This window comes from Dipodomys merriami, unplaced genomic scaffold (assembly GCF_024711535.1).
Source record: "Dipodomys merriami isolate MVZ:Mamm:240054 unplaced genomic scaffold, mDipMer1.0.p SCAF_5, whole genome shotgun sequence".
Taxonomy (NCBI): Eukaryota; Metazoa; Chordata; class Mammalia; order Rodentia; family Heteromyidae; genus Dipodomys; species Dipodomys merriami.
In genome coordinates this window covers 65228979-65250958 of record NW_027206068.1, presented here as the reverse complement: position 1 = coordinate 65250958, position 21980 = coordinate 65228979, and the positions used below count along the sequence as shown (strand labels likewise).

Below are 21980 nucleotides of genomic sequence, written 5' to 3'. Positions count from 1 at the left end.
TCAACTATGTTGCTCAGGCTGGCCTCAAACTTGCTAGGCAGACAAGACTGGTCTCAAAGTTGTGGTCTACCTGCCATCCACTTCCTCAGCCTCCTGAAAGCTAGAATTACAGATATGTAACATCACTCCTGGCTTAATTTTCATATAATTTTACTGGTATGTCAAGAACTCAGAATGAGGAAATTGCACAGAACTGTACTGTCAATGATAGAGCAAGACATCAGTCTTAGGTTATATTTTCTTTGACCTAATGTTCATCAGCTCTGAAACTTGCTTGCTAGCACTACTTCAATGGGTAATACTGGTCATGGAGCCCTGTAGGTGCTCAGTAAATATTTGTTGAGCAAGTCAATGACACAGCAACGAAAATACAGTTAGATATTCAACCTCTATGTTGTATACAGTGACTCTTAAAAACCACAGGGGTGTAACTGGCATGGGTGAGGTACAGGACTTTATCCATAGCAACAATTTTTTTAATTTTAAAAATTTTATCATGAAGGTGATGTGCAAAGAAAATAAGTCTACGCTTCCATCAGAAAGAAAGACATTGCCCCATTCATAAGGATAAGACTTGGGAAAAATTATATTAAGTAAAGCAAGCCAGAGCCAAAGAAACATAGGTTGCCTGGTTTCTCTCATTTGTAATAATTAGAATATGCCTTTAACTCTACAAGTAAACCCAGTGGATAGTAAAAGACAAAAAATTACATTTGGCCGGGTGCCGGTGGCTCACACCTGTAATCCTAGCTACTCAGGAGGCTGAGATCTGTGGATCACGGTTCAAAGCCAGCCCAGGCAGGAAAGTCCGTGAGACTTTATCTCCAATAAACCACCAGAAAACCAGAAGTGACACTGTAGCTCAAGTGGTAGGGCACTAGCCTTGAGCTGAAGAGCTGAGGGACAGTGCTCAGGCCCAGAGTTCAAGCCCCACAACCAACAACAAAAAAAAATTACATTTGGACATGATAAATTAAACAAGACTCTAAACATTTACACAGTGAGACAAAAGGAGGATATTGTAAGGAGAGGATCACAAAGTAGCTATGTGCATATGATCATCGAAAACGATGCTTACTGAAATGAACTCCAAGAAATAAAAATTATTTTTAATGCAGATCAGTCTCTTTAAATATAGTAAAGTGAAACCAAAAATGTTGTTTTCACCCAAGTTTTTGTGGCAATTAAATTGAGAGGTGAAATAAGAAAATAAACTATGAACCAAATAGTTTTCAAGTGAAATAATTTTTCAAAGTCTTTCAGATGAATCATAAATTCAATTTCTTAATCCATAGGTTTTCCTTAATAGAAGTAATTTATTTTATGAAGGTGCCATATTAAGCATCCAGTGAAAAGGTGTGTCTGTCCCATAATGTCCTCCTGGCTACAAAATCCCTTTCTAGAGACTCTAAGTTTCTTGTGTGTAACTGTAAGTTTCTTCTGGAGAATATTTTCTGTATAGACAATTTTTTCCACAAATGGTAATATACACACACTTCTTCCCTCCAGCCTTTTCATCTATCAAAATATGAGTGATATGACATCTCAATAAACCTACATCATTCTTTTAAATGACTGTAAAGAATGTCATTATACAGCAGATGCTGGTGGCTCACGCCTGTAATCCTAAACTACTCAGGAGACTGAGATTTGAGGATTGTAGTTCAAAGCCAGCCCAGGCAGAAAAGTCCATGAGACTCTTATCTCCAGTTAACCACCACAAAACCAGAAGTGATGCTGTGACTCAAAGTGGTAGGGAACTAGCCTTGAATAAAAAAGCTCAAGAACAGCAACCCAGGCCCTGAGTTGAAGCCCCAATGACTGACCAAAAAAAAAAATTATACAAATATACTATAATTTCTTTGGCCAGCCCCAATATCAATTTATTAGTTTGCTATTACAAATAATACTAATAAAATATATCTGAGCATAATATAAATAATAATTATCTCTTTTTTTTTTAAGAAACAGACTTTTATTAGGTAGCTGGCTTGACACTTGCAATCTTCTTGCCTGAACAGGAAGATTACACACACACACACACACACACACACACACACACACACACACACACACACATACACACACACACACGCATGCGCGCACACACACAACTAAATGTTTTTTAAATGCAAAATATTAGATTCTGGGCAATAAATTATTCTTTTTCAGTAGGATCTTTAAGAGTTAAGTGAAGTATCTGGAAAGCAGAATGAGGTAACTGAAGAGAGATAACTTTAGCTACATGCGCACAGATTTTTCCAGAGTGAAACATTCTTAAATCTGAGAAAAGTATAGAATATAGGTCTATAACTTTGAAATGATTAAGGCTGGTTGAAGAGTCTTCATCATTAAAGCAGAGGCTCAAATGCTGTTGCAGAGAAACTAGGCAGAAAAAAAAGTGAGAGAATAGTGGTAAGAATGTGACAAAGGAACTAAGAGCGAGTCATGAGAAAAAAGAATAATTAATTTTGTAAGTATTCTAGAGATTGGCCACATAATGATGGGCTCAAATGGGGTCAGCACAAAATCCCTTTTGTAAGTAGGATTTTGCACTCAATATAAAGTCATATCCTATCCATCCACATCCTCTGGCAGGAGATTTAGAGGAGGATCAGCCAGTGGAAGCTGGCAGCAATAAAGGTGGCAATCAAGATAGGTTTTAGTGGTATAACCTGTAGTCCCAGATACTGAGCGATTGAGGGAGAAGCATCAAATGAGTCCATGGGTTCAAAACCAGCCTGAACAACACAACATGACTTTGGAGGAAGGATGGGAAGAAGGGAGAGGGAAGGAGGGGAAGGAAGGAAAGAGAGAGGGAGCGGGGGAAGAGAAAGAGAGAGGGCAGGGAGAGAGAGAGAGAAAGAGAGGAGAGGAGAAAGAAAAACATGAGAGAATCAATGTGTCACTAAATTGTGCCTGAATTTCTAAATTGGCTTACGTACAGGCATGATAGGCCTTGCAGTAAGATACTCTTGTTAGGACTTATAGACTGAGTACAATAAACCCAGGGATAAAGATTTCCAGAACTGGGGGCTGACATGGTATGCAACCTTTAACATGCCTTTAATTCTAGATACTTGAAAAGCAGAGATCAAGAGAAACATGGTTCGAGATCAGCCTGGGAAAAAGGACACCAAGTCTCCATCTCAGTCAAGAGATGGGTGCAGCAGTATCTGTCATTCCAGCTATAGTGGGAAGCGTAAATAGGAAGAGTGAGGTCCAGTTTGGCTGAGGGGGAAAAAAGACCCTATTTCAAAAATAACCAGAGTAAAATAGGATCTGAATATAGCTCACATTGTCAAGTGCCATCATAGTAAATGTACAGCCCTGAGTTCAAACTCCAGTATGATCAAAAAGCAAGAACAAAAACCCAAACCATGGGAATCTAAGGCATGGTTCTTTGTAACTGCAGTAGAGAGGATATTGAACCTATGAGCCTTTGCACAACCTCTATTTGAAAAGGACCTTATTTACTTTCCTCACCATCTTATTCTCTATGGTACATGACATACCATAGATCTCCCATAAATGTTTATAGGAAGACTAAGTGAATCACGTAGATTGGATAAGGTAAGATGCAATAACACGTGGGTCTTGTATCCAAACCTGCCTGACTCTGAAATCCATATTTCCAATCATTTGGCTATGGTGCCTATTTCCTAAGCCAGAAATAGCAATTGCTCAGGATTTTGTTGCTAACAACCCACATAAAGGAGACTATCAGCAATTGCTGTTGCTCACCAACCTGTCACTTGCCCTTATTGCCAATTCCTCCCTCTCATGGCACCATCTCAGTGGATATAGTAGACTTTTCAAGGTGCCCAAGTTCCTTGGTATTCTGGGCAAATGTTGCTCTGGATACCAGGCTTTATGAAATGAATATAAAACATGCTTCTATAGATGATGCGTCTGTAGACCAGTGTCATGCAGAGATTTCAAAGGCAGTATCATTCAGTGTTGACTCATAGCTCCAATTTCCTCCCATCTCCACTACATACACCTGCACTTGGGTACTCACATGTGTGTTTATGGGAAGCAGGCTAAGTGGAGACACAATCTGAGAAACAAATTGACTTGGTATCATCCCTGCCTCTCCAATAACTATGGCTTTGTGACAGTCTTTGACACTAGGGTCTTCTCTGGAGATTCATCTCTCCCAGGATCTTGGGATCTTCTATACATAGATTTCTGGGGCTATCTTTCCCATAGGTGATCAGAATCGGATGAATCTCAGCACGGGGCACAAATGAGATTTTCTCTAAAGTCCTTCTTGAACAAAGTGAGCAGTTTCAATAATACACAACAGCCGGGCACTGGTGGCTCATGCCCTAATCCTAGCTACTCAGGAGGCTGAGATCTGAGGATCACAGTTCAAAGCCAGACTGGGCAGGAAAGTCCATAAGACTCTTATCTCCAATTAACCACCAGAAAACCAGAAGTGGTGCTGTGGCTCAAGTGGTAGAGCGCCCACCTTGAACTGAAAGAGCTCAACGACAGTGTTCCAGGCCCAGAGTTCAAGCCCCATGACCAGGGGAAAAATATACACAACAAATTCTTATTCACTTGCATGCCCTAAAATCATCAAGACAAAAAAAATTAAACCAAATTTCTACTGTGTATGAAAGAAAGTATATGGAGAGAAAATGATAGTGATAGAGAAAGCAGTGGTTTTTGTTGCTTGTTTAGGTAGCAGAAGCTTCAACCTCTCAGCCCAGCATGAACAAGATGGGAGCTCAAAATCTTCAGGGGCTTGCTCTTATCCTCACTCTCATTTCCTGGACCCACGTATTCTTCCTGTTGGGATTACTGGGCTAATATTTACTTAAAGTACATACTGATTCTGGAAGGATGGAATCCTCTACTATAGTATATAGCCTCTGAGCTTCTGTTTAATCTGTATCTTAAAGCTTTTATGAAATAAATTCTGAATGGTGAGATATCTTAAAAGGCATGGTGGGGGATGAAGGAGGACAGGAAGAGAGACAGATGATCAGATAACAATGTTCTCCATGGCAGGTTTTCTTTTTCTTTAATTTTTTTTTTTTGTCAGTTGTTGGGCTTGAACTGTGGGCCTGGGCACTGTCCCTGAGCTCTTCAGCTCAAAGCAAGCACTCTACCACTTGAGCCACAGTGCCACTTCCGGTTTTCTGGTGGTTTATTGGAGATAAGATGGACTTTCCTGCCTGGGTTGGCTTTGAACTGTGATCCTCAGATTTCAGCCTCCTGAGTAGCTAAGATTACAGGCGTGAGCCACTGGTGCTCGGGTGTATGTTTTTTATTGTAAAAATGCTGCACAGAGGGGTTACAGTTACATGAGCAAGGTAATCAGTACGTGTTGCCTCCTCCTTTTGTTTTCTCCCTACATTATCCCTTTCCTCCCCCCTCCACAACTAACACTCCCCTCCTCCCACTGAAGTTATAAAGTTTGTTTTCAACATAATGTTTCGTACATCTCATTGTTATGATGGGTCAACCTGTATCCTTATTTATGCATTTTGTTTTTTCCCTTCTCCTCCCCGAAAGAAGTGTATTTACAAGATGCAGGGCACTGACATCAAATACAGTGAAAATAGGGGTTATACGTGGGGGAGGGACATATAAAGCAACAAAAAAATCACATGATACATTATAAATACATTAGAAACAATAGCAAGAAGGAAAAAAAGATATCCGTGACCCTATCTTGGGGTTTATTTCACTTAACATGATCTTATATGGTCATATGTACATAGCTTTTGGCCTTTTCTGCTTGTCCTACACATGTACTAGTTATTGAAAATAAGGGAAACCATGGGACCTATGTTTCTTGGGCCTGGCTTACTTCACTTCATATAAATTTTTCCAAGTCTTTCCATTTCCTAACAAATGGGGCAATGCCATTTTTTCTGATGGAGGCATAGAATTCCATTGTGTGTGTGTGTGTGTGTGTGTGTGTGTGTGTGTGTGTGTGTTTGTGTGTCACATTTTCTTGATCCATTCATCTGCTGAGGGGCATCTGGATTGGTTCCATATCTTAGCTATGGTAAATAATGCTGAGATAAACATAGTTGTGCTGGTAGCCTTAGTATGGCCTTGGTTGTGATCATTTGGGTAAATGCCCAAAAGTGGGATTGCTGGGTAATAGGGGAGCTCTACGTGGAGTCTTTTGAGAAACCTTCATACTGCCTTCCAAAGTAGTTGAACAAGTTTACACTCCCACCAACAATGTGGTAGGTTTTCTTTAAAGGAACATTTGAGCTGTGTATGTCTGTAGCTGATAGGATATTCACATTACTGAAAAACACAGATGATTTTTGCCACAACAATTCATATCCAAATAAATACATTCATATCCTTTAAAAGCAATGTCAATATAAACAAAGTCTGATCAAACTAACAAATGTTGAGAGAATGTATAAGAATATTATAAGAAATTTCTTACTGGGCACTGATGGATCATGCCTGTAATTTTAGCTACACAGGAGGCTGAGATTCGCGGATCACAGTTAAGTCAGTAGACAGAAAGTCCATATGACACTTATCTCTACTTAATCAGCAAAAAGCCTTAACTGGGTCAAGTGGTAAAGTACTAGCCTTGAGTGGAAAAAGCTGAATGAGAGTGAGAGGCCCTGAGTTCAAGCCCCAGTACCAGCACGCACGCACACATGTGCACACATACACACCCCCACACATGCATGCGTGCACGCACACACACACAAATGTCAAAGGAAGTTCTTCAAGTAGAAGTATAATATCCATAAGACATTTATGCTTACCTAACAAGTAAGAGATCAAGAGGTAAAATGATAATTATGAAATATATATTTTTCATTTTAAAAGGATAATTGATATCTAGTGTAAAATAGTAGCTGCCGAATAGTAAAATATGCTTTTGATCTTTGTGCAGTTTCCAGTTATTCAACTCCTAAAATTGTTGGAACCTTCAAAGTGACAAGTGTCTTTTATATACTAATTACATATTTAATGGCTGGAGCCCCAAGATAGCTTGATAACAGCACAAGTGTGGTTTCTGAAAGGTGGTATGCCAGGAGAGGGTATGGAGGCTCTGTACCACTTTCCCCATCCCTTAACTTAGACATCTCTCCATGCTTCATAATATCCTAACATACGGCTAAATGTAAGGAAATGTTCCTTCACATTCTATTAAGCCACATTAACAGATCGATCAAGCCCCATAGGGAGAACATTGAAATCACAACTTATAGCCTATATATGGGGCTTGTAATACACATCCCAAGTCCAGGGAACAGCTTATGGGAGTGGACTCTAAAAGTAGAATCTATCACTAATTCCAAGTAGATAATGTTAGGATTGAATTGAATTAGAGGACACACAGCTAGTGTCCTTTATTAAAGGACTACTTGGTGAATGAAAGAAAAATCCTGCATATATCTAAGGTCATAAAAACTGAACTTACTATTATTATAATCTCTGAATAACAATGCAGTGGCAATTTATAACTTACATAAAAGTAAAATATATGACAAAAATAGCACAAAGAATCGAAAAAGATGCTGTTGTAGTGCTGGGAAGTGAACCAATAGCTGCATGTATGTTAAAAACATATTCTACCACTGAGCTATACTTTTCACAAAGAATCTTATACTATATGTGATGTAGTATGATGTTATTTAAAGGTAGACTGTGATGTATAATGATATGTTAAAGATGTAAACCCTAGGACAACCACCAGATTTTTTTTTTGGCCAATCCTGGGGCTTAAACTTCTTTTGCTCAAGGCTAGCACTCTACCACTTTGAGCCACGATGCCACTTCTGGCTTTTTCTGTTTATATAGTACTGAGGAATGAAACCCAGGGCTTCATGCATGCTAGGCAAGCACTCTACCACTAAGCCACATTCCCAGCCCACCCACCAAAAAAATTTTTTTTTGGTTGGTCATGGACCTTGAACTCAGGGCCTGGGTGCTGTCCCTGAGCTCTTCAGCTTAAGGCTAGAGCTCTACCACTTGAACCACAGTGCCCCTTCTGGTTTTCTGGTGGCTAAATGGAGATAAAAGTCTCATGGACTTTCCTGCCTGGGCTGGCTTTTAACCTCGATCCTCAGCTCTCAGCCTCTTGAGTAGTGAGTAGCTAGGATTATAGGCATGAGCCACAGGCACCTGGCTCAACAAAAATTTAAAAAGTGTAATTCTAATAAGCCAAATAGTAGAGATGAAATAGAATCACAAAATATCCTCACTTTTAATGAAAATAGGAGGACAAATAGTTGGGACAGAAACTTAGTGTAGTAGAGTGAAATCAAACTGTATCACTAAATTATACTAAATGTAAATGGTTTAACAGTTCAACTAAAAGGTAGTGCTCATCAGACTGGATTAAAAAGTAAGATTCCATAAAAACTGTCTATAATCTATGCTTTTGTCTCTTCAGCCAGGACCCCAGAATACAGAATGACAAGTGTTTTACCTTTTTAGTGAGTTTCATCAAAGAATTAGGGTCTTTCACTACTTTTAGGAAAGTCATTATATTCTAATCTTGCCTCAACTCCACTTTCTTGTACTTCAAGGATATTAATCATACTGACATTTCACTGTATCCTATAACTCTTGCTCTGTTTTGTATTTTACTTCATTTGTCTCCTCTGAGTTTCATTGTGGGAAAATTTTCCACAGTCTAGTTCACTAATTTTCTTTTCAGCTCTGCCTGCCTAATTTTGTATAAAATTCACATACTGAGTTCTTAATTTTGGTGATTATCAGTTCAAAATTGTCTTTTTCGACTCTATGATGTAATCTTTTTTGTGTGCTACTGTAGTTTGTGATACTGTTTTCAATTGTTTCTAGTTCCTTCTACAAATTTTGCTGTTTTTTTAAAACTTTTTTTCGTCTTTTCTTTTTGGGATTGAACCCAGGATGTTGCATTTGCTAAACAAGTACTATTTGCAACTGTGCTACATCCCAACAGATTGTAAAGTTTACCCTTTTTTGTTGCATGAAAAGAATAAATGCAATTGTTTTATAATCTCTCTGATAATTCCTGCTTTTTTTGTTGTTATCAGTTTTTGGTTTGCTAGGTTCTTAATTTGCAATCTCTTCATAGGTATTTTACAATTTGCTATTTCTTGGACATTTTATTTTAAAAATTATTTCCTGATACACTTTAAAAACTAGAGTAATGTACACTTCCTCCCTTAAATTTTTTTCCCTTCTACAAAGTAATTTGTGGTATTAGTGGTAGTTCAAGGACAAGGTAAATTACTTAGTTGACTTGCTGGAATTAGATCTCTACGTACAACTGCTTTTTACTGATATTGGATTGGAACTTAGAACTACAAGCTTCAAGGCCAGCACTCTACCACTTGATCCAGGGTCCCAGTCCCATCCTGGAGTATTTTAGTCTGCCAATGAAAGACAGAAAAGTACTGTTGAATTATATCCTTTTGAGTGTTTTAGGCTCAGGTGGCCAAGAAGCCACTTCCTTCAGATTGGAAAATGACCCAGGGTAATCCTCTAGCATATATAATAAGGATTGTGAATTCTTCTGTTTTAAAGACAAGATTCTTTACCTTTGGCCATTGGTCAAAGGCAGCCTTGTCTTTCAGATGCCTTTCTTTTGAGATGAAATGCCCGTTAGACAAAAATGGTTTCAATTCCCTTCCATTTCAAAGACTACTACATTTTTGTCTTTGATGATTTTAGTAAATGGTAGTCTTTATCCAACTTCTTTTCAGTTGTCTTTTGTGAAAGGATAAAAGGACTTACATTTAAACCATAGGATAGAGGCCTATAACCTAGAATTCACCCCACCTATATGGCATGCTTCTTTTTTGGAGGGGGGGGGAGAGACTGTCTCCAACATGTAACCTAAGGAAGAAAGAGAAAAAATGCTTTGTTACATACTAGTGGTGTCTTCTTCTGCATCTCTTGCACATTAAGGAAGAAGGTTTGTCAGAAAGGAAGGTTTGTCGGAATCTTGCACACTAATTCTGGAAGCCAGAAATCTCAATTTATATATATTCAGTAACTATTAAAAACCTATCAGCAAGTCCAACATGGTAGCACATGCATTAATATAATCCCAGTACAGTACTCTAAGAGTCTGAGCAAGAAGAATAACAAGTTTTGAGGTCAGCCAAGGCTATAGTGATTTTAAAGCCAGCGTGAGCTTTCATGATTGTTTCAGAAAAAAATAACAAAAACTCAGAAAAATTAAATAAATCTTACTATATTGCTGCATGTACTTTTTTGTGTTTGTGTCGTGCTGGGGATTGAACTCAGAATATCATATCATGCACAATAGGAACGCACTGAACTGTACCTCATCCCTTATCTCATACATTTTGCAATATTTTATATCCTTATCATTGACATATAGAAATACTATTGACTGGCCAGCCGCTGGTGGCTCACACCTTTAATCGTAGCTACTCGGGAGGCATCTTAGCTACTCAGGAGGCTGAGATCTGAGGATCGTGGTTCAAAGCCAGCCTAGGTAAGAAAGTCCATGAGACTCTTGTCTCCAATAAACCACCAGAAAAACTGGAAGCCGAGCTGTAGCTCAAGTGATCGAGCGCTAATCTTGAGCTGAAATGCTGAGGGACAGTGCTCAGGCCCAGAGTTCAAGCCCCATGACCTACCAAAAAAAATACTATTGACTTATTTTTTAAAATATTGATTTTTATAATACTGGAGATCAACCTAGTGCCTGGTATGTGTTAGACAAGTGCTCTATCACTGACCTACATCTTCCTCCTGATTTATTTAATTTTACTTTGGGGATTGAATCTAGGTCCTGTTGTAAGATAGGCCAACTCTGTACTGCTGAGCTACACCCCCAGTCCTTGATAGTGATTTTTTTTTGTAGTTTGATACTATTTAGTTTAGTTTTTTTTTTTTTTTTTGTATATTCTCTTGAACATCTTGTGCTGGCAATGATAAGAGAAGTTAATTTTCCTTTTTTTTCTTCTAGTTATCTCCTTTCTTTTTAAGTCCTTCTGCATTGGCTCGCCCTCCCACTATGATGCTGAATGGGAATTATGATAACAGTGAATGAATATCTTAGTCATGTTGTAAAGAAAAATGTTTATAAAATTCCACCATTAATTTAACATTTGCTATGCATTTTAATGGACCTATAAGGTCTACTAACATCCTTTTACTTCTAGTTTGTAAATATGCATATATTTCAATGATTGAGCATTGATGTCTATTGAAATCTTGTTCTGCATCCATTTGAATGTTATGTATTTGAATTATTCTGCATTAAAATTAAACAGCATATGTGAAGAAATTGAATAAGAATAGTTAAATAAGCGGGGCAGCTCCTCTGGAGGCTGAGATCAGAAGATCAGTTTGAAAGGGGCAGGAAACTCCATTTCTAAGGAATCATCAAAAATTGCTGGAAGAGGAACTGTTGCTCAAGTGGTAGAGTGCTACCCTTGAGCAACAGCCCAGGGCAGCACCCAGGCTCTGAGTTAAGTCCATGGACTGACACAAAAAATAAAATAGTTAAGTAAGGGAGGGATTTCCTTAAAAGTTTTATTATTATAAAGGCGACGTACAGAGGTATTGTTACATAAGTCAGGTAATGAGTACATTTCTTTTTGGACAATGTCATCCCTTCTTTTGTTCTCTCTCCCAATTTTTCTCAGGGAGGGACTTTCTTTTTCTTGGATGACTAGCAAAACCAGCTAGCAAAAATAAAGTTTAGGTATCTTGCAAAAGGGAAAACCTTGGCTATAATAATTTTTTCACAAATATGGCCTTGAATAATATAATTGTATTTATGGTGACATATATTACACATATTTTAAAAAGCTCAAAATGCATTTGTATCTCATAAATATAGCAGTAACATAACACCTGTGTGTCTAGAATATATATGAAGAAATAGACAAGCACCAGTGTCTTAGAAGAGTCTATGTAACTCTTCAAGGCCATGTTCCTTTCTCCTTATAGAAGTAAACATATTCTCGATTTTATATAAAACATGTTTTCTTTTGTAATTTTCTCTGTAAGTAACTGTAGGTAAAATGTAGTTCTACCTGTTTTTGAGCTCTATATAAATGTTTTACATTATTATCTAATCATCTGTGACTTCCTTCCTTTGCCCTATATTTTAAAAAAACTCATTGTTTGTAACTTAAGTTGCAGTTCTTTCATTTTTTTCCCCCTAGATTATACTGTGTTAAACCACTGCTGTTTATTTCACAGTTCTACTGTTGTTTAACACTTGAACTGTTTCTGTTGCTTTTATAACTACAACTAATGCTGCCATTAAGGCTCTTGGCATACTTGTGTAAGGAACACACACAGAACTGTTTGTAGGTAAGGGACATATTAATGGGCCATTTGTATTTCCTCTTACATGAGTGATTTTTTTTTTAAAAATAAGAACAGGCAACTACAGTCTAAAAGACGTGTTTTGCTATGACTTTAGTGAAAACAGGGCTGGGTTAGGGGAGAGAAGTAAAGTAGCATTGTGGAAATTCAGGTTAAATGCTTGTTTTCATTTTAAATTTTAATCTTTTACATCATGGGGGTTTTGCATTCATTGTGATTTTCAAAATAGTTTTCGAACACTTTTAAACTTTATTGTAAAGTACTTGATTATGAAGTATTCAATTTTATGCCCAAGGCAAATAACTCGCACACCTCACCCTGTTCTCAATCCTGTCCTGGTCCTTCATTCCAGGCTGCATTTCAGCAGTCCCTTCCCAACTAGAATCCGTACCTCTATATTTGCCATTTGTTCTAGATCCATTCTCTACATGGTGGTCACAGAGGTCTTTGAAAAGATTAATCCAATCATGTTATTCCTTTGCTTTACAGTTCAAATGTAGCATACTGTACTTGGGATAAAATCCAAATTTCATGTAAAGCTGTGCATAATCTAAATCTTGCCTCCTTCTAGTCTAAAGTAACTGAACTACCACAGCCCAGCTAAGTATTTTATTTTAATTTTTTGTTGTGGGGCTTGAACTGTGGACCTGGGTGCTGTCCCTGAGTTCTTCAGCTCAAGGCTAGTGTTCTGCCACTTGAGCCACAGCGCCACTTCCAGTTTTCTGGTGGTTAATTGGAGATAAAAATCTCACAGGCTAGCTTTGAGCCTTGATACTCATATCTCAGGCTACTGAATAGCTAGGATTAGAGGCATGAGCCACTGACGCCCGGCAAAGTGATCTATTTTTTTTTTGGGGGGGGGGTCCGGTCATGGGGCCTGAACTCTGGGCCTGGGCACTGTCCCTCAGCTCTTCAGCTCAAGGCTAGTGCTCTACCATTTGAGCCACAGTGCCACTTCCGGCTTTTTTCTTTTTCTATTTGCTTATGTGGTGCTGAGGAATCGAACCCAGGGCCTCAGGCATGCAAGGCAAGCGCTCTACCACTGAGCCACCTTCCCAGCCCCAAAGTGATCTATTTTTAAAAATCTATTAAGTTGCTAGGCACTGGTGGCTTAAACCTGTAATCTTAGCTACTCAGAAAGTTGAGATCTGAGGAATGAAGTTCAAAGCCAATCCAGGTTGGAAAGTCCTTGAGTTTTCTACAATTAATCCCCGTCCCCCCCAAACACACATAAAAAAGCCGGAAGTGGAGCTGTGGCTCAATTGGTAGAATGCTAGCCTTGAGCAAAAAAAGCTCAGAGACAGTGTCCAGGCTTTGAGTTTAAGCCGCCCCCCCCCACAAATGTATTAATTTATATACATAGCAATAAATAAATGCAGTAATTTATAAAGAAAGTATGGCTGGACATGGTTGGGTAAACCTGTAATTCCAGCACATGGGAGTCTGAGGCAGAAGGATCAAAATTATTAGGACAGCATTGAGAAAAAAAATTATGCTCTCCCTTTCCCCATTTTCAATCACAAGCCTCCCAAGTAATTAACTACACCCATATATTTGAGCTATGCGAATACTTGCATTCTTTCTGATATGTCTTAGTGTTTTTGAGTATAAGTCTAAATGAAATTACACATGCACACATTGAAATACATAAATACTTAAAAGGAACAACGGTCTGAAGCATAGTTGGGGAGCTAAGATGGTCACTTCCCTAGAACCAATGTCCATCAGTGAATGGTTTTCAATATAGGATTGGCATTTAGTATTGGATACTGTGGAGATTGTGGCTCGCTTTTTCAGGGCAGGGACCAAGTATGCTTGGCTTTGGGTAAAATGTGATACTATTGCTCACAAGGAAAAGTGACTTTGTGTTCCTCCTGACTTGCAAATGTCCCACCATAGGTGAAAGAAGCTGTTCATAGTTATCCGAACCTAACATTTATTGTGGTATTTTAAAAAATTGTGTGTGTGTGTCTGTGTACACTAGTCCTAGAGTTTGAACTCACCACCTTGAGAGCTATCCTTGAGCTTTTGTGCTCAAGGTTAGTGCTCTCTACCACTTCTAGCTACCACTTCTAGCTTTTGAGTAGTTAATTGGAGATGAGGAGTCGCATGGACTTTCCTGCCTGGGCTGGGCTTCGAGAAGACAATTATAGGCATAGCTACGCTGGCGCCCAGACTGTATTTCTTTTCCTTTCCTTTTTTTTTTTTTTTTTAAAGAATGAAATGAGGGCTTCTCACGAAGATTAGATACATGTATTTCAAATTACAATCTTCCCCTATTCGTCTTCCTTTTTAATTTTTTTTTTAAATCAGCAACTATCCTGTGCACTTTCATCATCTATTGAAAAGAGGAAGGTCTACCCTTCTCTCCCTAACACGCACGAAGGAGACCAGGGGGGGTTTGTGTTTTCCTCACCGGTGTGTTTTCGACGCTTACAACAGTGCCCGGCATCCGCAGGAGGAGCCCGGCGAGTACCGGGTCCGGGGTGGCCCGAGTGCCTGGAGCGCCCCTCCCAGCCGAGTTCTAGGAGGCGATCGCTCAGGACCAGCGGCGCAACGCCTGCTTTTTGGGTGCCGCGTTCTCGGGTTGGCGGGCCGGGCCGACGCGCGGGGAGTCGGGTGTGCCAGCCTGACCCGCAGTACTTTGCACCGCAGACCGCCCGCGGTCCTCCATTCCACCTCGCCGCAAACCCCGGCTCCCCGGAGTGCCCGAGGTCTTCAGTTCTCCCGGCCGACGAGCGCACACGTCAAGGCAGAAGAGTTGTTCACGGGCCTGGGCGTCGTCAGCCCCGGACCCGAGGCGGGGGGCGGGGGGCTGTCTCCAACAGGCTCCCAGGCATGGAAACGAGTGACCGCTCACCCCAGCCAGACACACCCCGCCGGGGTGGGGGGGTAGGGAGAGAGAGCCAGAGAGCGCTCCTCACAGCTGAGCTCATCTCCGACAGAGTTTTGGCTTCGTACAGCTCAGGAGAGAATCGCCCATTAAACTAAGCAGCCTCGCCCATCAAACGACCCGAGAGCCGCACACGCGGGCAGAGACGGAAGCAAAACATCCAGAAAGGCGGCGGTCCCAGAGCCACGTGAGGCGGGCACTCCCGGCTGCCCTCGCAGCGTGGACTTCAACTCCCAGCCTGCCTCTGGGCCGTTACCCTCCATGGACTACAATTCCCAGAGTGCTTCGGGAGACGCCGCCGCAACCTCTACCACTCGGTCGCCCGCCACTCGCCCCGCCTCTCTCCCGCCCCTCCCGGCTGGGTCGGCGTGCGCCTGCGCACCGGAGACCGGAGGAGTCTTACCCTAATGTAAGATGGTGGCCCGTCTGGCTGTGGAACCCACCGAAAGCCGAGAGTCTCTCTCTCAGCCGTAAAGGTCGGACTCGCTGAAGCAGTCAGGCCCGGTTCTGAAGAGTTTTTTTTTTTTTTGTTGTTTGTTTGTTTTCCCCGACACTCGTTCAGTGGTGTTTTGTGAGGAGGCGGCAGCGCGTGGAGTCGGCTGAGGAAAAAGCGAGGCAAGGCTGGCGGGTGAGTCTATGCGGGGCTGGGCTTAGGGGAAACCCGGGGTTGACCGGCTACGAGAGAGCGGAGGCTTCGCTGGGACCGTGCAGGCCGCACCCCCCTTCCTCCCCACCCCCCAGCCTCGTCTTCACCCTCCTCCTCCTCGGCCGCCCTCCTCCTCCTCTTCTTCCTCCCTCTCCCCTCTACGCCACAGCAGTTACCACCAGGAAAAGGGAGCGGGGCCGGAGGCGGCGCGGCGCTCGCCGACTCTGCCTTCGAGAATTGCTTCCTTGGGAGAGCCGAGGACCGTTTCTCGTCCCCAGCTTTCCCCCCACATTCCCCCCCCCCCCAATAGCGGCAATATTCTTAAGTCTCAGTCGCTCCCTGTTTCCTCAGCCCACTTTCCCCTCTCTGACGTCCTTTCCTACTGGCCCCATCTCCCAGGACCAGAGCCATCCCTTCCACTCCGACCTGTGCTGCTGCTGCTGCTTCTCCTGCTTCTGCTTCTTCTCCTTCACCCCCAGTTCTCCCCCCCCCCCCCCCGCGCCCTGTCCTGCTGCATGGTCTCTTACTCCGCCGCTACCGTCCTCGACTTAGCTTTTGCCTCCCGTGGGTGCTTGCAATCAGCCTCCAGTCTGTCGGCTGGGCTAGAGCTTCTTCCGATTTGCAGTCCTTTCCTTTAACCACATCTGTCATCTCCAAACTACCCCTCAAGTGTCTGGATTGTGCTACTGGTCTTCTCACCCACCTGTTTCTCAGCTTTCTTGAGAATTGCCCTCTTTCCTATACAGATTTCTTTCAACACACGCTTCCAGAAAAAAAAAAAGGGGTGTGTGTGGGGTGGTGGTGGTGGTGGAGGAGTGCCCTGTGGTTGTTTGATTGAAAAAGTAAAAAGGAAGTTGGGAAGTGAAGTGAGGTAGGATACTATTAAACGCGATGAGTAAAAGGAGATCTTCAGCTTACTCAGGAGAGGAACGTTTTCACTTTGCTTTCAGTGATCTATTTGCGGATTATTCGCTCTGTTGGGATGTGGCTTCAGCCCTCTCTCCGTTCCATGTTTACTTTCCTCATACTACTTCTGAATTGAATTGCATTTCTCTAGAACACTCAATGTGGGTTCTGATTATATCAATACATATGGACAGAAGCATTTCAAAATAAGAAATCTGACACACACACAGAATTCATTTGTGAGCTTCACTAGCAAATATAAATGATAGGTTGATTGTATGTGGATTCTTTGTGAGTTGCAGATCCCTTTTGCATTGAGAATCCATTATTGAATGAGTTATATTGATACTCAGCTTCAGGACAGATTTTTTATGACTAGATTGGAAATTTCCTCTGCATTTAATATCAAGTTTATTTAATAGGTTTGGGTTTGAAAAGTTTTTACTTTTGACATTTCTATGCTGGTAGTTATCTGCATTGTCTTGAAAATATATTGGGATTGTATGCAAAAGAAGAATCACTATTCTTTGGTAAACTTAAATACACTGAATTTTTTGTAGTAAAGAAGGGACAGGCAAAAAAAAAAAAAAACAATGCTGTGCATTCGGTGGTACTTAGCTGTCATTTACTACCTACAGTGGAAAGCAGAATACTAGATGCAAGAAGTAGCTTAGGTTTACATGTTTTAGTGAAAGCAAAATTGACAACTAGTGGCAAATGGCATGATGAGAAGGAGCCTTTGCTTTGATAGACCACTGCAAAATAAACAAATGACCAAGAAACTAACATGATTCTGTAGGTCAAATACACACATGTCAAGTTCAAACATAGATATTGATGTTCTGAATATAGATGTAAAATATTTAAAGTCATAATGACAGTTCCATGCAGCAGCCAGTCTCTTACTGGGAAAAAGAATTCTATCAGTGTAAATACAAATACAGTTCTTCTCACTCACTTTTGCACATTACTGGATTATTGTAATTTTTACATACTGAAATCTGAGGAATATTAACATTTGATGCTTCAGTCATTTGATTGTGAAAAAGGTTTTCTTTTTATTGTTGTTTTTATTTAAACCAAAGGTAAATTAAAGTTAAAAAGATGTTTATAAAAGACTACTTTTTTCCTTTCAGTCACTTAAGCCCCCATTTGGGGAAATTAAAATCCTTATTCTTCTGAGAGAAGCAATTTATATAGCAAACATTGTTATTAGTTATACCATGAAGTTTTTTAAAAAAGTATAACATATCTAGCTTAGCAATAGGAGAATATGGACTGTAACTGCTCTTCAACTCCAAGTAAAATAATATGCTCTGGTGAGAAAGCTTGTCTCTTTTAACAATCCTATCACAGGTCTAGAAATCCTTGGCAGTCATAGTTGGGTGAATTGTAAGCAATGTGTTCTAATGCGAGTACGGTTTGTCTGGCAGAAGGGGTGAATGATTTTAATACATCCTTTCTTTTGTTAAGGTATTTGGCTCACTAAGTATTTTTCAAGTAATTTTCCCCTCCATACTTTTTGCCTGCAGTCATCAAATTCTTGGTTTCATTCCTCTGAAGACAAATGAATTTATTTAAGGATCTTTAAAATGTCTAGAAAAGATGTAGAAAGTTCTTTGATACTTTGATAGGAAGAAAGAAGCTGAAATTTGCAAATATTTTGGCATGGTTTAAGTTTTTAACTGTAACATTGTGAACAAGGCAGCTTTGTATGTTGATAATTTCTGTTTTGGTAATTTGGATTTCTCTCTGTCAAATTTAGTAGTGGATTCTTCAGATAAATAAATTATTTGTATGAGGTTTTAAACATGAATTATTTAAAAGTTGCTTATGAAAAAATTTCACTGTTCCATAGACAAATTCTTAATTTCATTAGCATGATAGTTATAATCAAACAGCACAATACAGGAAAATAAAATCATTTTGTAATGTTCTTGAGTTTTAGTTTGAATAGGAGTGCATAGCATAGTTTGCAACTCATTACTTTGTAAAAGAAAGTGCTGCCTAAGACTGAACTCTATATTAGGAGAGTTTAGTTATTTCTGTGATGCTGGGGAATCGAACCTGGTGTCTCACACATGCTAGGCAAGTGCTCTCTGGTGTTTTTTTGTAAAAATGTTGTGTGTGGGGGGGTGGTCAGTCGTGGGGCCTGGACTCTGGGCCTGGGCGCTGTCCCTCAGCTCTTCAGCTCAAGGCTAGCGCTCTACCACTTGAGCCACAGCGCCATTTCCGGCTTTTTTTTCTTTTTGCTTATGTGCTACTGAGGAATCGAACCCAGGGCCTCATGCATGCAAGGCAAGCGCTCTACCACTGAGCCACCTTCCCAGCCCTGGTTTTATGTGTCTTATGAAAATAACTTCTCAACTCTGGAAATCTCCCCTTTTCCTTCTACTCTGAGTTTTAGTCATTTTAATGACTTTCTTGAAATGTGACTGCAAATAATACTCAAGAGAATGTAGGTAACTCAGTGGTACAGTTTTTGTAGAATATTTAAATGAGATAAAGTTTTAAATTGTGAACACCTCAGCCTCTGCTGAAATTTCAGTTGGTTCTCTGACAGCATCTGTACTTTAATTGTTGCTTTATGGGTAGAAAGCTACATTGAGCTCAATTGGTTATGAAGAAAACAGCAGGGAAAGCTGGTCCCCAGTGGCTCAGGCCTACAATCCTAGCTCTTCAGGAGGCTGAGGCATAAGGATCTTGTATAGGTCCCTGAGTTTGGTCCCCAGTATTGCCAAGAAAAAGAAAATCTACAAAATAAGATCAAAATAAGTTTGAAATAAATTCTTTGAAAAACACCTAACTGAGGGCTGGGAATGTGGCTTAGTGATAGAGTGCTTGCCTCGCATGCATGAAGCCCTTGTTGATTCCTCATAAACAGAAAGTGGCGCTGTGGCTCAAGTGGTAGCCTTGAGCAATTAATAAGCTCAGGGACAGTGCCCAGGCCGAGTTCAAGCCCTAGGGCTGGCAAAAAAAAAAAAAAGAAAAACCACTAACGGTGTAAAGATCCCACTGAGCTGCTTTTCTTGCATCACAAAAATAATCAAGTTAATATGCTATTTTTATAACATGTGTACTCTGCACTTTTGGCAAAGAAGTGTGTGTGTGTGTGTGTGTGTGTGTGTGTGTGTGTGTGTTTTGGCTGGTGTGTGTGTGTGTGTGTGTGTGTGTGTGTGTGTGTGTGTGTGTGTGTTTTGGCTGGTCCTGGGGCTTGAATTCACAGCCTGGGCGCTGTCTCTGAGCCTCTCTGTGCTCAAGGCTAACTCGCACTCTACCACTTAAGCCACAGTGCCACTTCCAGCTTTTTCTGAGTAGTTTATTTGAGATAAGAGTCTTACAGACTTTCCAGTCCGGGGTTGACTTGGAACCATGATATTCAGATCTCAGCCTCCTGAGTAGCTAGGATTACAGGCCTCAGTCACTTGTGCCCACACTAAATCTTTAAAAATGAATATTGCCACTTTCTATTCAAAATAGGTTTTTGCACATTTTTCTAATAACTCTGAAGTAACAAAATCTATAAGACGCCAAAATACATTAAACAGTTCTTTCTGATAGTATGCTATTCCACTGGGATGGAAACCATTTACATGTTCCATTTAGATTAAGAAATCCATGGAGAACAGTATGTAGTACATTCATTCTAGTTATACTGTTTCTAGAACAGCAAAAACCTCTATAACCTATTTCCCTACTGTTTTCTTTTCTTTTTGTGCTGATCCTTGGGCTTGAACCCAGGGCTTGGGCACTATCCCTGAGCTTTTTTGCTCAAAGCTAGTGCTGTATCACTTAAGCCACAGCTCCACTTCCTGGGTTTTTTTTTTTTTTTTTTTTTTTAGTAGTTGAAGATAAGAAACTCATGGACTTTCTTGCCCAGGTTGGCTTCAAACTGTGATCCTCAGATCTCAACCTCCTGAATAACTAGGATTACAGGCATGAGCCACAGGTGCTCTGAGTCAGCTTATATTTTTGATCATTAAGTCTGTAAAAAAATTTAACACTGTTTTGGCTCATTTTATCTATCTAGGAGGCAAGTGCTCTACCATTGAGGTGCATCCCTAACAACTCTTACATCTTTTTTTTTTTTTTTTTTTTTTTTTTTGGGTCCGGTTGTGGGGCCTGAACTCTGGGCCTGGGCACTGTCCCTAAGCTCTTCAGTTCAAGGCTAGTGCTGTACCACTTGAGCCACAGCACCACTTCCAGCTTTTTTGCTTTTGCTTATGTGGTGCTGAGGAATCTAACCCAGGGCCTCAGGCATGCAAGGCAAGTGCTCTATCACTGAGCCACCTTCCCAGCCAACAACTCTTATATCTTTGTAACATGTTTTTCTTTTTGCCTGATAGATATAAGCGGGTTGGTAATGTGGCTCAGTGGTAGAATACTTGTCTAGCATGCAGGAAGCCCTGGGTTCAATTCCTTAGTACCACATAAACAGAAAAAGCTGGAAGTGGCACTGTGGCTCAAGTGGTAGAGTGCTAGCTTGAGCACAAAGAGGCACAGGAACAGTGCCCAGTCTCTGAGTTAAAGAAAAAAAAAGTATAAGTAAGCTAGGCACCGGTAGCTCATGCCTATAATCCTAGCTACTCAGGAGGCTGAGCTCTGAGCATTGTGATTTGAAGCCAGATGGTGCAGAAAAGTTCATGAGACTGTTATCTTCAATAGACTACTCTGAAAAAGTTGGAACTGACGCTGTGGCTCAAGTGGTAGAAGGCTAGCCTTGAGCACAAAAAGGTTCAGGGACAGTACCCAAGCCCTGAAGTCTGGCCAAAAAAAATATGTATTATGAGTATAAGGTAGTTTGCATAGGAGTCTATTTTTCTTCTAAGCAGTTTGGTTACTAAAAAAAATCTTGAGAACTTAAAGCAAATAAGGAGTAGAATTGGAAATGAAAATAACCAAATTGTCTGTGTGTATGCCTAAAAACTAGTATAGAAGAAACAAAAAAGGCAAAAAAAATCATTACAATTAGAATAATAAAATGCTTTTACTTATAAATAGTATGTGCTGTCTTACTGCTTTTGGAAGGATTAATAAATGATACAGGGAAAAGAGTGATTGATTTTTTTGGGGGGGGGGGTCAGGTCGTGGGCCTGAACTCTGGGCCTGGGCGCTGTCCCTCAGCTCTTCAGTTCAAGGCTAGCCCTCTACCACTTGAGCCACAGCGCCACTTCCGGCTTTTTTCTTTTTGCTTATGTGGTGCTGAGGAATCGAACCCAGGGCCTCAGG

At 40.6% G+C, this 21980-nt stretch overlaps 2 protein-coding genes across 9 annotated transcripts in view; one reads left to right on the top strand and one right to left on the bottom strand.

Annotated features, from left to right (window-relative positions):
* Nup205 (nucleoporin 205) overlaps positions 1–15673 on the bottom strand; it is a 113299-nt gene extending 97626 nt beyond the window's left edge. The window contains exon 1 of one of the 2 annotated variants that reach the window (XM_069996840.1): positions 15603–15673. The gene's annotated coding sequence lies outside the window, so the exon portion shown is untranslated. Of the gene's footprint in view, positions 1–9726; positions 9744–15602 lie in introns of those variants that run through there. The other variant, XM_069996841.1, reaches the window with a different exon arrangement.
* A 66-nt stretch (positions 15674–15739) lies between these two features.
* Positions 15740–21980, top strand: part of Cnot4 (CCR4-NOT transcription complex subunit 4) — a 108654-nt gene continuing 102413 nt past the window's right edge. For 6 of the 7 annotated variants that reach the window (XM_069996846.1, XM_069996844.1, XM_069996845.1 and 3 more), the window contains exon 1: positions 15740–15827. The gene's annotated coding sequence lies outside the window, so the exon portion shown is untranslated. The remainder of the gene's footprint in view (positions 15828–21980) is intronic. The other variant, XM_069996843.1, reaches the window with a different exon arrangement.